The sequence below is a fragment of the Lycorma delicatula genome, chromosome 9 (assembly GCF_047948215.1).
Source record: "Lycorma delicatula isolate Av1 chromosome 9, ASM4794821v1, whole genome shotgun sequence".
Lineage (NCBI taxonomy): Eukaryota > Metazoa > Arthropoda > Insecta > Hemiptera > Fulgoridae > Lycorma > Lycorma delicatula.
This window is the reverse complement of record NC_134463.1, coordinates 44,333,888-44,348,009: the sequence shown is the minus strand read 5'-3', so window position 1 is coordinate 44,348,009 and position 14,122 is coordinate 44,333,888. Positions and strand designations below refer to the sequence as shown.

The 14,122-nt window shown below is 31.8% G+C and overlaps 1 protein-coding gene across 2 annotated transcripts in view; it reads left to right on the top strand.

Moving 5' to 3' along the window:
* Esp (Epidermal stripes and patches) overlaps positions 1–14,122 on the top strand; it is a 148,861-nt gene that overhangs the window by 12,107 nt on the left and 122,632 nt on the right. Inside the window, exon 1 of one of the 2 annotated variants that reach the window (XM_075376215.1) lies at positions 7,940–8,079. The exons of the other annotated variant lie outside the window; for it this stretch is intronic. The gene's annotated coding sequence lies outside the window, so the exon portion shown is untranslated. Of the gene's footprint in view, positions 1–7,939; positions 8,080–14,122 lie in introns of those variants that run through there. 2 annotated transcript variants of the gene reach the window in all.

Here is a 14,122-nt window from a genome sequence, read left to right as displayed (position 1 = left end):
AATTGATCTTCTCCTAACACTTCTTCCACTCTCCTCTCAATTCTTCTGTACAGAATTCTAGTTAAGAATTTTTATGCGTGGCTAGTTAAGCTAATTGTTTTGTATGTACTCTTCACATTTATCTCCGCCTGCTTTCTTTGATATCATGCCTATAACACTTTTTTGAAGTCTAACGGAACTTCCCCTTTTTCGTAAATATTACACACCAGTTTGTATAATCTATCGATCAACAATAAACTATAAAAAAATAAAATTTTATCAAATTATTCTTCAAAACTATTTATTTATATTTATGACTACATGGGATGTATTTTAGGCAACTTTTGAAACTAAATATGAAAAATATTAAATGGTGGCAATTTTGCTTAGAGTCTTCATAACCCAAAGTTTTTTAAACAAAATCTTTTTTTTTCAATGTCCTTTAAAATGATGTATTACAGCCCTATTTTTTTCATTTAAAATCTTTGTGTTGTTCCTCCACAGGGGATTGGGGTTGTGATAGTCTTATTTTGAAAAAAAGTAGTTTCGAGGTAAAAGCTCCTGCAAAATTTCGTTTTTTTTATGTTTATTGGTTGAAAAAATATTTAACGGTTCCCATACATGATTAAAACTCTTCATATAGGTTGTGTTGGTATAAAATATCTTACTAACAATTCATATACGCAAAAACTAATAAAACTATTTTCCAACTTACGTGAAATAGGTTTTCTTAAGAAAGAGAAAGAGAAGGTTTATTTCTCAAAATTTTAGGGAAATAAGATTACTTGAGCATAATAAAAACAGCTATAAATTTTGAATTTTACATTGCCATTTTACTTTCCCGTCTAGATAACGCTATAGCAAAGCTATAGCTTTAGAGGGGAAAGTATTGTAATCGGTTGAATTTGGGCATATGTGGTTTTCACCGGATTTTGACGTTTTGACCCCTAAGGAATCCAAAAACCCGGTTGGAATGTTTGTTAATGTTCATATGTACGTGTGTGTGTGTGTTCGGTGTTGGCCTATAAATCACCTTATATCTCCAGAACTAAAGAACCGATTTTGAACAAACTTGGTCAGATTACTTTTATGGGGCATTGATGCCATTAAATTTTCAACGTAAAAGATTAAGGTGAGACTTTAGAGCAAGGACACCCTCAATATCTCGATATTTTGCCTAATTAAGGTCATATTTTTCTTAGGCACATTTGTTAATAATTAAGAAATAATAATTGCAAAAAAAAAAATATTTTTTCAAAATTGCATCCCCACCCTAAAAAATGGTTAAACTACTGCTATGTTGTGACGTCACATGTGAGCGGTAGAATTAAATAATTGAATAATATTTAAGTGTAAAAATGTAAATCGGTCTGGCAGGGTCTCGAACTAGATCGCTCGGTTGACTCCGTACATGATGCGTTAAGCCTCGCGGTTACACCAGTTTTGCGATCTTACAAGCGAAATTTGTTCAATGTAAGTTGTAAAATTACATTAGTTTAGTTAGTGCCGACCGTCGCCGCTAGTACCGCCACACCCGAGCGAATTAAATACGGTATGCGATAGCGGTTTAGTTAGAATCATTAAATTAAATAAACGAAAAAATATTATATTTAAATAAAATGATAATAAATATTTTAAATTAAGTTGTGTTGCGCGTGCGCGCGCGCAGCAGTACATACTAGCACGTAAGCCGTGCATTAGAAACAACCCACATTTGTTAGTTTTTTAAATGGTTATAAATAAATTTGATGTAAAAATTCTTCTGTTGGAAATCCTGTCAAGATCAGTTTATTACTCGATTGGTTTGGAATACTCTATTGCAGTTCAAACTGGGTGAAAAGTAATTTTATTAGATTTTTTACATTTTATTGTATACCAAAGTTCAATACCTACCGTGCATCTTTTTTCTGTTTAAATTTATTTAAGTTGTTTATAGTATTAAAACTATTGTTTGTCTTGATACATAGATTGAGTAGACCATGCATGTAAGTTACATAGTATTTAATATAATTATAGCCTACTGCGTCTGACATTTGTATCAATATGCATTGCCTTTATTTTTCTTAACCAGGTTTTTAGCAAACAAAAAATGATTATTAAGGTTAGAATTTCAATATCAACACTAAAACAATAAGCTTAGTAACAATAATGATAATAGCATCATAGAACAACTTGCTAATAATAAATAATTTATTTATAATAGAACAATAACTAATCGATAGTTTATATTTATCAGTTTTGAACATTGGAAATCTGAAGATGTAAGACACTACAAAAGATATTATGTTATTATTGACCAAGAAAGGGGGAAAAATCACTTGGAATTAAAAGGATTAATCTCAAATTTATTATTTTCTGTTAGCCATCGTCTAGTTGTAGAATTTTTTTGTTTTATTTAAATTTACTATAATTAGGTTACATTTTGTTATTTTACTCGCAATCCATCACGTAATTATCACTATTATTAACATCACATATGTCACATCCTTATCAAATTATCTCATAATTATCATGATTCAGCACATTTATTTATCTACACATATTACATATAAATTTTATTAAGTGATTTACAAAATTCAGCATATCCGTTGATTTTAATTCAATTTTCGCATTTTATTTTTCTAGATAGACGAGTGATGCAATCTTTCGTAGTGATATAGTTATCTGTATTCTACACACATACACACACACACACACACACACACACACCCGTAAACATCCCATTTGGATAACTAAGACATTAGTTTTAAATACACTAAAACAGCCGTAAACCAAAATAGTAGTTATTTAATATTTATTACTACTGTGGGAAGAAGGAAGAAGTGGGAAAAAGGATACATTGCACCTCAAATAATGGCTTCATCCAAAAAAATTAGACGATTTTGAGCAAATTTAATTTTATTGTTTCACTTTTGAACAATTATTTAGAAAATACTATGGACCACTTCTTTTTTAACACCACTAGGTGTTAAAATTATTAAACGGTTTCCATATTAGTTAGAGCTGTCATAATCTGAAGCTTTTTACGTCAAAATGTTTGTTTTTCAATGCCTTTTAAAATAACTGTTATAACTTTTAAAATAACTGATCATCTTTATTGGGAAAGGGGACCCAACCGTACTCCATGGGATTCCTTCTAGGTCATTTTAATGTTTTTAACAGTTAGTTACAAAGGCGGTATACAGTACTTCTTAAATAACTGCTCGACAGAGAAAAACTAACAACAAAAAAAATGTATTTAATACTCATATAAGTAGTCTATTTATCGGAGTGATATATCTAATGAAGTCATATTATAGATTACTTTTTAAGCTAGCTGTAAAATGTATTAAACTAGTTGCCATTTTGATTAGGATTTTCATATCCCGATGTTTTTTATGTCAAATATTTTTTAGTTCACCCTCTTTATAAGACCCCGTGGAGATTTGAAGTGTGGTTGTCAATATATCGAAAGATAGATCGTTTAGAGGAGCATAAGCTAAACTTAGTTTTTCTGTGTTTAACTGTTGAAAAGTTATTTAAAACTTTTATCCTTTTTATCATATTCTGAATAAATCAATTCATTGAATTTTTCCTAGGAGTGGAATTTATTTTCATATTTCTTCGAATTTTATAATTGATGTTGAAGAGAAAAGCGCATTGTTTCAATCTGTATTCGTTATCTCCGTTTTTATATATGTAAGGTATTAAAAACTACTTTAATAAAACCTGCATAATGCTCTTCTTTAATATAATAATTTGTACTATTGAAATCTTAGCTACGTTTTCTACTCTTTTACTTTAAATAGTTACTGATGGGTAACTTAACACTCTTAATCATAAATATACCAGTATTTTACCAAAATTAAAAAAAATAAATTCACTCCTTTTCTTTTTGAGATTTTTTTGAAATTTAAATAATCATTTTGTACTTTTAAAAAAAAATTCCAACGGATAATAAAGTTTAAAATAACTTTTTTGAAGTCTTCATTTTCCTTATCGAACGGTTTCACCCTTCTATTAGCAAATTTGTTTAAAGAATCCAAACATTTAAATCTGAAAAACATTTTTATAAACATTTGAAAAGAGATTTCTTTTCCCGTTTTCAGGGAACAGTTCGGAATTTTCTCACTGGAAGATTTCTATTTTAGTAAAAAATTTCAGGGTATAAGAATTTAAATAAATAAAATTAAATAAGAAACAATTTTTTATGATTTTGAGTCCAATTTCGCTTCCGTATAATATATAAAAAAATATTTAACTAAGGAACTCTGAGGTTAATTTTACTGAAATATACAATTTTATTCAAAGAAGGCAGTCGTCGCTTACAATCTTACAATTTATATCGTAAAATATAAAAGTGTGATTTTATAGCTTAAACTCTGTTTATATATCTGATGATAGGTACACTATTTATTGATTATATACTATCTATAAAGAGATATGAATCCTCTTAATAAGTCGTGTATCATTTATCATCCGATTATATAATGTTTAATTAAATATAATACGTATTTAATAAGCTCATACACGTTTGTAAGTTCATACGTGAAAATACACGTTGTTTAAAATGTGAGCTTTAAAATTGGAGTCTATGACTGTACATTTTAGTAAATATATTATTTTTTATTTTTTTCAGTTGTTTTACAACTATCTAGCCTAAACTAATGAAAAAAAGTCGTGGCTTGACGGAAATAAATTAAAATAAATTCAAAATACCAGTCGTTAAATTTAATTTTTCTTTACTCACAAGTCACTATAACAAAAAAAAAATATGAAAAAAATTAGTCGTTTATCGTGAAATTATTATTATTGTTGCTATTTTAAATTATCATATAAAATTAACATATACGCCTAGTCACTTATTCATTAAATTATTTAGTTTTATGGTTTTTTTAGGATATAATTATTTTATATATTTTCGAAAGGAAAAGCTTGTATAAAAATGTTCTCACAGAAGAATTTAATGTAATTATATTAAAATTACTTATAATGTTTAAAAAAGTCATTAAGAAAATACATTTTTTTTAATCAGTTCTTTTAGGATATATTCAGGTAGCGTTTTCTTTTATCTTTATACAATTATTGTCTATTTTTAATACAGTGAGGCTCAAGGAAACGGGGAATTTTGAAGTAACTCTTACAAAAGTAAAAAAAATTAATTTACAAGTTTTATTGCTGAAACCAAAAAGGTAAATTACATGCCGTTAAGTGTCCCAACACAAAAAAAATTCAATTTCTAAAACCAATGTCCGTAAGTTGTTGGCCATTCGAACGTATACATTTCTGGAAGCGAATTCTGAGATTTGAATAACTTCCATGGGAATTGCAACGATTCTTCTCGAATCTTCGTTTTCAACTCAGCGATTGTCGTTAGGCGAGTGGTGTACACTTCTGGTCCCACAAGAAAAAATCGAACACCAACATATATGGTGATCTTGGGGACCAATAAATGTCGCCAAACCGTGAAATTACGTGGTTACCAGAGATGTCGAACGACTGCCATTGACGCTCTGGCAATATGGGCCGGGGTTCCATCTTGCTGAAACCAAGCATTATGAAGATCATGAAAGTTTTTAAGTTTTTCTGTTACAAATGTTTCTAGCGTATCAACGTGTCGTTCAGACGTTACTGTTGTTGCACTCCCTCGCTCATCCTCAAAGAAGTAAGGCTAAGTCACACCTCGCGTTGATATGGCGCACCAAACTGTAACTTTTGACTGTATAATCGTCGCTGATGCAATTGACGAGGGTTTTCAGCTGCCCAGTATCTGCAATTCTGCTCGTTTATATACCAGCTGATATGGAAATGAGCCTCATATGACATGAAAGGGTTGTCAATAAAATTGGGGTCTTCATTTAATCTTTTCAACCATTTTATGACAGAATTGTTGTCACACCACGTAGTCTGATGATTTTAGATCCTGTAAAAATTGAATTATGTAAGGGTGAAACTTAAAATTATTGTGGAGTATTCGGCGGACGGTTGTTCGGTTTAGGTTTAATGCTGCTGCGTGTTTCTTTGCCGATTGTCGTGGGCTCCATCCAATTGAGGCCTGAACTGCTTTAATGTTTTCTAGAGTTCGTTGACCTCCTGGTGGTTTCTTTAGCTTTTTTACTTCCTTGTACGAAGAAAAGGAAGTATTGTGATCGCGAAAAATCTCGGTTTTTAGATTTTAACGGAAATATCCATTTTGACTATTCCTGAATCCATTTTGACTAGTTTCGGCGTGACGTCTGTACGTGCTTATGTGTCTCGCACAACTCAAAAACGATTACGTAGGATATTGAGATTTTGGATTTAGGACTGTTGTAACATCTAGTTGTGCACCTCTCCTTTTGATTGCAATCGACTGTACAAAAAGCGTCCAAAAAAAGCTCAAAATCACCAAAAATTTGGATTTTGGACTTTTTCTTAACTACAATAATAAGCCCTCATTAAAGCTTTCCAACGATATATCATGAGTGGTACTTATTTTAATTGTTTCCAGAGTTATAGCTAAATAAAATTTTAATTAATGAAGTATTTGGATCTTAAAAAGGGAAGGCACATCGGTTCGAATCCGACTTCATTTTCGACTTTAAAAAAAAATTAAATATATTGATTGATTAATAATTATTAACATCTGATTGTAAAAAAAGTTACCATAAATAATAACTCAATAACAGCAATAAAAAAAATATGAAAAAAATTCAGATGTTATTAGTGAAATAAAATTTTACATACTTTTAAAAATATATATAATTTAATTTAATAGGCATACAAGGAGTGATGTGGGGTTCACATCAGATTTGGTGATATATATGATTATTTAATATTAATTGAAAATTATAATATAGAACCATATTATTTTTATTTATGCATTTATTTCAATCGACGTTATAATAAATATCGCTATAAAATATTCCTGTTTCGTTTTTGTTGATGGTTACATCATAATAATTAATAAACATAGTATTAGACAGACTTGCATTTATTTAAATAGTAATAAAGAGACTTTTACTCTAACCTAATATTTCAGGTAAGATTGTAGAATTAATAATTGTATAAATATTTGATGTTAATAAAAATGAATATTTTAGCAATTGTGTAACTGTCCACTTTATTAAAGAATTGGAGGATCGTATCTCACTTTCAAATGAAATAAGTTTAAATGAAGTGCAGCAAAATATGTATATATGTAATTTAATAGGCGTACAAGGAAGTCATGTGGTGTCAAATCAGATTTTTCCTTTGGTGGTAAGTTCGATAGGTTTGCGGACAATGGAGATGTGGTTATCTTCACTTGCCGTGGACAATGGAGACGTGCGGCAGAGTGAACCACTCGTGGTCTGTTTTTTATACCAGCGGCAAAGGGAGTTCAATTCAAACAGTTGTGTCAATGTGGATCGTTGTAGTATATATGACTTGTTCGATGCGTTTCAGGAAACAAAAAATGTGAAGTGTAAAATATTAATTTTTTTCAGAATTAATTAATTAATTACAATAGCTCGCTTCGCGAATATTCCTAAGTAATAGAAAAAGTATTGCAAGCTTGCATATTTTCCAGCGGCCAAGGCTCGTAATTTTATAGCTAAATTTTTCTTTAACGACTCCTGAAAATTTGTATCCATTTTTTTACGTCATTTTCAATCGGTGAGTATAATGTATTAAATCGATTGCTGAAATCGGCTAAAATTTCTTATTGTACTTTCAATCGGTCTTTTAACAGCCCACACTGAAGTCGGTTCCGATAAAATTGCGTGAGCCGGAATCAGTACTTTCGTGTAATTAAAAAAAAAAAATTAATTACTGAATAAAATAAACGCGGCGGTGGCACGTGCACTATCTATTGTGACTGTTGCCAAATGAGTGACAAACAAACTGTATCGCTTGCCATGCTCCCAAGCGTATACACCACGTGTGAGGGGCTCAATCTTGCCTCGTGCGTCACCCGCGGGCAGTTGAAATCCACCTTCACGATTTTAACCGTACGCTAAAACAGTTTATTAAATCACCGATATCGAGATGCAAGAAGTTCGATTTAAATTGTTTTTCTTCATTTTTCATCCGAATAGAGTATGTTGGCAATTACGCATAATTTTCGAAGCTGTACTAATATTTACTGTATACTTCATGCAGGTATTTACTACATACACAATTATCTGTTTATAATAGCTTAAATGTGAACGATTTATAGGTCTTTACATTTAATACTGATTTAACTGAACTGGATGACTTTAAATGTATGATTCTGACCGACGTATAATATAATTTTTTTGTTTACAAAATTTTCAACCAGATAAAAAAATCTCATGTATTTATCTCCTCAGTACTCAAAAATGGAGGCCACTTCAGTTTTTTTAAATTTTCTGTTAACTGGTGTCTAACTGTAAATATTAAGAAACTGGTAACTCTATTAGTCCAGTTTAACTTTTGTTTCATTAGATTTAATCTGATGTATTGGATTTTTTAACAAAATGACGATACATTTTCACTTAAAAAAGTTGGTTAACGCTATTGGAATGAACCTTAAGAAGATATAGCGTACTATACATGAACAACAGTTCTTGATCTCCTCTTATTATGACATAAAATTTTATAACTGGATTATCCATTTTCCTTAAATATTTATTCGGTCGTTTTGGAGAAAATCGTTATATTTTGTTGAGATTCCGGTTCGAGACTGAATTATGAAGTAGTTTTATTTTAGAAAAATTAAAACATTTTTTATTAATATCAATGAAAGCTCCATGACTTAGTCAATACACTGACCGCTAACCTGAATGCCTTATCTTTGATTCCCAGCAAGGGCCTGGATTTTCATAGTGATGCATGTCTGGAGATCTTCTTAATGGATGCCTTACTCTCTAAGGGGTAAAAATGAATAAACTACGAATAATTTTACTGATTTTATAAAAAAATTATTTTTATTAAAGGATTTACGAATAAAGTGAAATTCTCATAACGTTGACATGAGCATCTTGTTAGAATAAAACGTAATTTATTAAAAAAATAATAATAGAATTTGCGTACAAGTGAAATTTTAGAAGAAATTTTCATCCTTCAATATTTTTACAAATCAGATTACCTATAACATAATCGTAACTTCACAATAGTTCAATCAACGACTCGGATACATATTTAAGGAGGTCGCTGGTGAAGTATGCCGAACGTGTTCCTTGTAGTAGATTGAATGTTTTAACACTCCTTCTGTATTCTACGACTTAGTTTCCATTATACCAGATATTTATTTTTTTATTTTTATAACGGAAGATGACGCTATTGAAGTAGACCAGTGGATACAAGTTCGGTGATCTCGCTGGCCAATGAACTATACCCCCTCTATCACCCATTTTAATGGGTGTGTTGCAAAATGAATGCGAGTGCTATCATGCGCGAACCACATGTCGACTCTTGGCCTGACTTATATATCTTCCAGAAAAATTGGCAACATATATTACAAAAAGTCCCTGTAGAGTGCAACATTTAAAAGGTAAAAGGGTATCTTTCCTTTAACTTATTCCCATTAATTCCACGCCGTGCTTCAATATATCACCGTTCTTGATGATACTTAACAATAGAAATATGAGGATTTAATGTGCGCTTAATGTACGTAAGAGGTTTTATTTTATTATACTTTGAAAATTTTATCTCACCCGAAAATTAAATTTGACCGAATATATTAATGGGATATGAATAATCCGGTAGTAAAATTTTGTACCTTAATAAGATGAGATCAAGATACGTTTGTTGTTTATGAATAGTACGCTACACCTTCTTTCGGTTCATTCAAACAGCGTCGAACATTTATCTGATACTTGTCTCTAAATAATTTTCTACTTAAGATTCTACGTTTGGATTTTGTTAAACGGGTTACTTTTATTGGAAAAATTACTGGTTTTTCTTAAGCGAAGATAAACAGTCTTAACAACATTTTTTTTTTTCATACGGGTATTCTAATGCCAGAAGATGTTTATTTATTACATTTTCTTACATATCCAGCATTTCCCGACCTTCTCTGTGGGTACCTTCTATGTAATATAGAGATTCCTCTATATTCTTAATCTATAAGTAATGATGTCAATTAGAAAAGACTTACCTTCACTGTTCAATATTTTGATCGTGAAAAAAATAGACGTTTCATACAGCTATTATTTATTTTTTTCAACGCAAATAAGAACACCGATTTAAATAAAATTAAATTAATACTAAGTTTATATTTCCGTAATTTTTGTTTTTAGATGGTTACTGACAAAAGAATTAAGAAAAAAAATGTTCTATACATTTTATTGATTTATTTAAAATCTTTCACTTTATAAGACAGAATATAAATAAATCCAATAGGCAAAACAACAGCACTACCTATCGGATTTAATTCAAACCACTCTCTAAACACAGTAGTCTGTGGAAAATAACTTTTTAACGAAAAGAGATATGGCTGCAAAATCATCGCAGTTAATACTGAGCATTAAGAAACTTACGAAACATTACGGAACTTCACAAAATTTAACCTCTTACTTTATAAAAGTCAAAATGTAAATAATGTAAATGGGTATGCGCGCACGCATACCCATTTAATTCGCGCGCGGGTGTGGCGGTACTAGCGGCGACGGTCAACACTAACTTTCTTTCTTTTCCTGTTTAGCCTCCGGTAACTACCGTTTAGATAATTCTTCAGAGGATGAATGAGGATGATATGTATGAGTGTAAATGAAGTGTAGTCTTGTACATTCTCAGTTCGACCATTCCTGAGATGTGTGGTTAATTTAAACCCAACCACCAAAGAACACCGGTATCCACGATCTAGTATTCAAATCCGTGTAAAAATAACTGGCTTTACTAGGACTTGAACGCTGTAACTCTCGACTTCCAAATCAGCTGATTTGGGAAGACGCGTTAACCACTAGACCAACCCGGTGGGTTGGTCAACACTAACTAAACTAACGTAATTTCACAACTTACATAGAACACATTTCGCTTGTATGATTAGCAGAATGGTGTAGCCGCGAGACTTAATACACTAGGTACAACCGGGCGATCGAGTTCGAGACCCTGCCAGACCGAGTTACATTTTTACACTTTAAATATTATTCATTTATTTAATTCTAGCCGTCACCTGTGGCATTACAACATAGCAGAATTTTACAGCATTTTTTGGGTGGGGGTGCTATTTAGAAATTTTGTTTGTTGTAAATATTCTTATTTCTTAATTGTTAACAAATGTGCCTAAGAAAAATATGACCTTAATTAGGCGATCTCGAGATACTTAGGGTGACCTTGCTCTATAGCCTCACCCCTTTGACCTTTTAAGTTGAAAATTTAATGGCATCAATGCCCCATACATAGAAATAATCTGACCATGTTTGGTGAAAATTGGTTTAGTAGTTCTGAAGATATAAGGTGATGTTTAGGCTTACACCGAAAACACATACGAACATTAACAGCAGGAAAATTTCCATCCGATGTTTAGTTTTTTGGGTTCCTTAGGTGTCAAAACGTCAACATCCGGTGAAAACCGCATATGCCCAAACTGGACCGATTACAATACTTTCCCTTCTAGAACTATAGGTCTTTTCTTTTCCCTGTTTTGTCTCCGGTTATAACTTCCAGATAATACTTCAGAGAATGAATGAGGATGATATGTATGAGTGTAAATAAAGCGTAGTCTTGTATAGTCTCAGTTCGATCATTCCTGAGATGTGTGATTAATTGAAACCCAGCCACCAAAGAACACCGGTATCCACGATCTAGTATTCAAATCCGTGTAAAAATAACTGACTTTACTTGGACTTGAACGCTGGAACTCTCTTTGGTTCTTTGGTGGTTGGGTTTCAATTAACTACACACATCCTAAGAATGGTGACCTGAGACTGTACACGACTGCACTTCATTTACGTTTATACATATCATCCTCATTCATCCTCTGAAGTAATACCGTATGGTGGTTCCGGAAGCTAAACAGAAAAAGAGAGAGCTTAATTTGATGCATTTCTTAAAATACCTAGAACGTAGATAAGCTTCTGCTACAGCGACCTTTTCCTCGATAGAATAAGGCATTTTAGAAAAACACAACTCCTAAGAACGAAACTATACTGTACTAAAGCATGAATAATTTATAACTTCACAACGATAGACGAGAGTAGTTATATACATAACCAATAGTAACAGCACCGTTAAATATGTCTAACTGCAGTTCGAGCCGGCTCGATTCAGTTTTAAGTTACTTACCCAGTATGGATATGTACTCGGTTTAAATCTTACTGTAATCCTAATACAGAGATATAGTTTAATTTCGAATTAAACCATACTCAAAAAAAATCTACGGTAAACAATCATTCAGATAGTTCGTGAATTTTAACCCGATATTGGTACGAGGTGTGGGTATTAAATAACGAGACTAATACTGCTACAGAAGAACTGCGCATGTGCCAAATTCGTACGACCGACAGCTGTGTAGCGTGAAGCCTTCTCTTTCGATTGTAGCCACTCCAGTTTCTGTAGACATATTAGTCTGGCCGTGGCCTTCGTTTGAATAACATCGGTTTTTTTTTTATTTTGTCGAAGAAATGATAAGCGTTTTATTAGAGTAAAGAATTGTCGTGAAATTTCATGTCAAACTTGGAAAAACCGCTACTGAAACTTATCTTTTGTTAAAAAAAGTATATGGCAATGAATGTTTATGACGTGCGAGGGTTTTTGATTGGTTTAAGCGTTTCCAAGATGGCAGAGAAGACGTTGAAGGTGATCAAAATTCGAAGCGATCATGATTGTTTTTTTCAATATTCGTGGGATTGTGTACCTTCACTCGGTTCCTGAAGGTCAAATTATTAATCAATATTACTACCTGGAGGTCCTTGCTCAACTCCGTGAAAAAATAAGAAAAAAACGACCCGAATTATGAAAGAACAAGTCATGGGTTCTTCATCAGAACAACGCACCGGCTCACACTGCATTGTCTGCCACGACGTTTCTAACCAAGTATAACATCCCAGTGTTATAACATCCGCCTTAATCGCCTGACCTGGTACCAAGTAACTTTTATCTGTTACCCAAGGTCAAATCTGCATTAAAAGTAACAAAATTTCAAACCGTTGAAGCTGTGAAAGAAAAAGCGGCACGCGTCATGAAAGAGCTCACAGAAAAAACTTCCATCACTGTTTCGAACAATGGAAAATTCGCATGGAGCGTTGTAGGGATAAAGGAGGGGATTGAAGGGGATAATAACTAAATATGTATAGATTTAAAATAAAATATTTTGCAGCATTAGTCTCGTTATTTAATAACCATACCTCGTATATAAACAAACAAAAAAATCATTAAAAAAACATTCTGATTTATATAAAAAGATAAAAAAAAAGTTTATATCTGGTTATGAAGAGATTAAACGCTTGTCATTTTTTTAATTTCTTTTTTACAGACATTAAATTTTAATGACCCAGTTAGAATTATACTTATTGTTCTGTGACAAACATATCATTGGCTTCATGATATCTTAGACCAGTAAGGAAATATAAAATTTGATTAAAAAATTATTTCTAATGACCAATTTACTCGTATTTATAATAATATAAAAAGTAACGGATATATCAATGATTTTGTTAAATGTGTATGTATTTAGGTTGATGAAAAAAGTGAATCATCCGCCTAATTACAGCAATAATGGCATAAATGGATAAATAAAATAATAATGGCTTTATAAAAAATATTTATCTAACATACCGTGTTCATAAAAATCATTCCATTAGCTTGAATTTTTGAAAGTAAAATCACACTGATTTTAAGTATAATTTTTCTTTACAGTCCCCTCGCGTCTGCTGTTGCTTCAAATGTGGTGTTCGGAACATGTTTAGATATGTGTAATTTTTCTACGACCATTGAATTAAATAAATCTGAACTCAGTATAATGCTTTCATAAGAATGTTGACGTATCCGAATGCCTAATTGTCTACATTGTACGAGTAGTTTAGATGGACATCGTGATATCGTGGTTGTGAGAATAATACTGATAAATAACAATTAAAGTCTTAAAGCTCTTTCATTCAACTTTTCCCTCGTTCTTGACGTGAAAGCTCTAATAGTCTCCAGCTGTAGACGAAGCTACAGTTAGTGTCTGGGCGTAGCGCTCTTGGTCAGAAGCTAACTGAGAATTAAGTACTTCAGCTGTTTCTAAGGACCGACATAC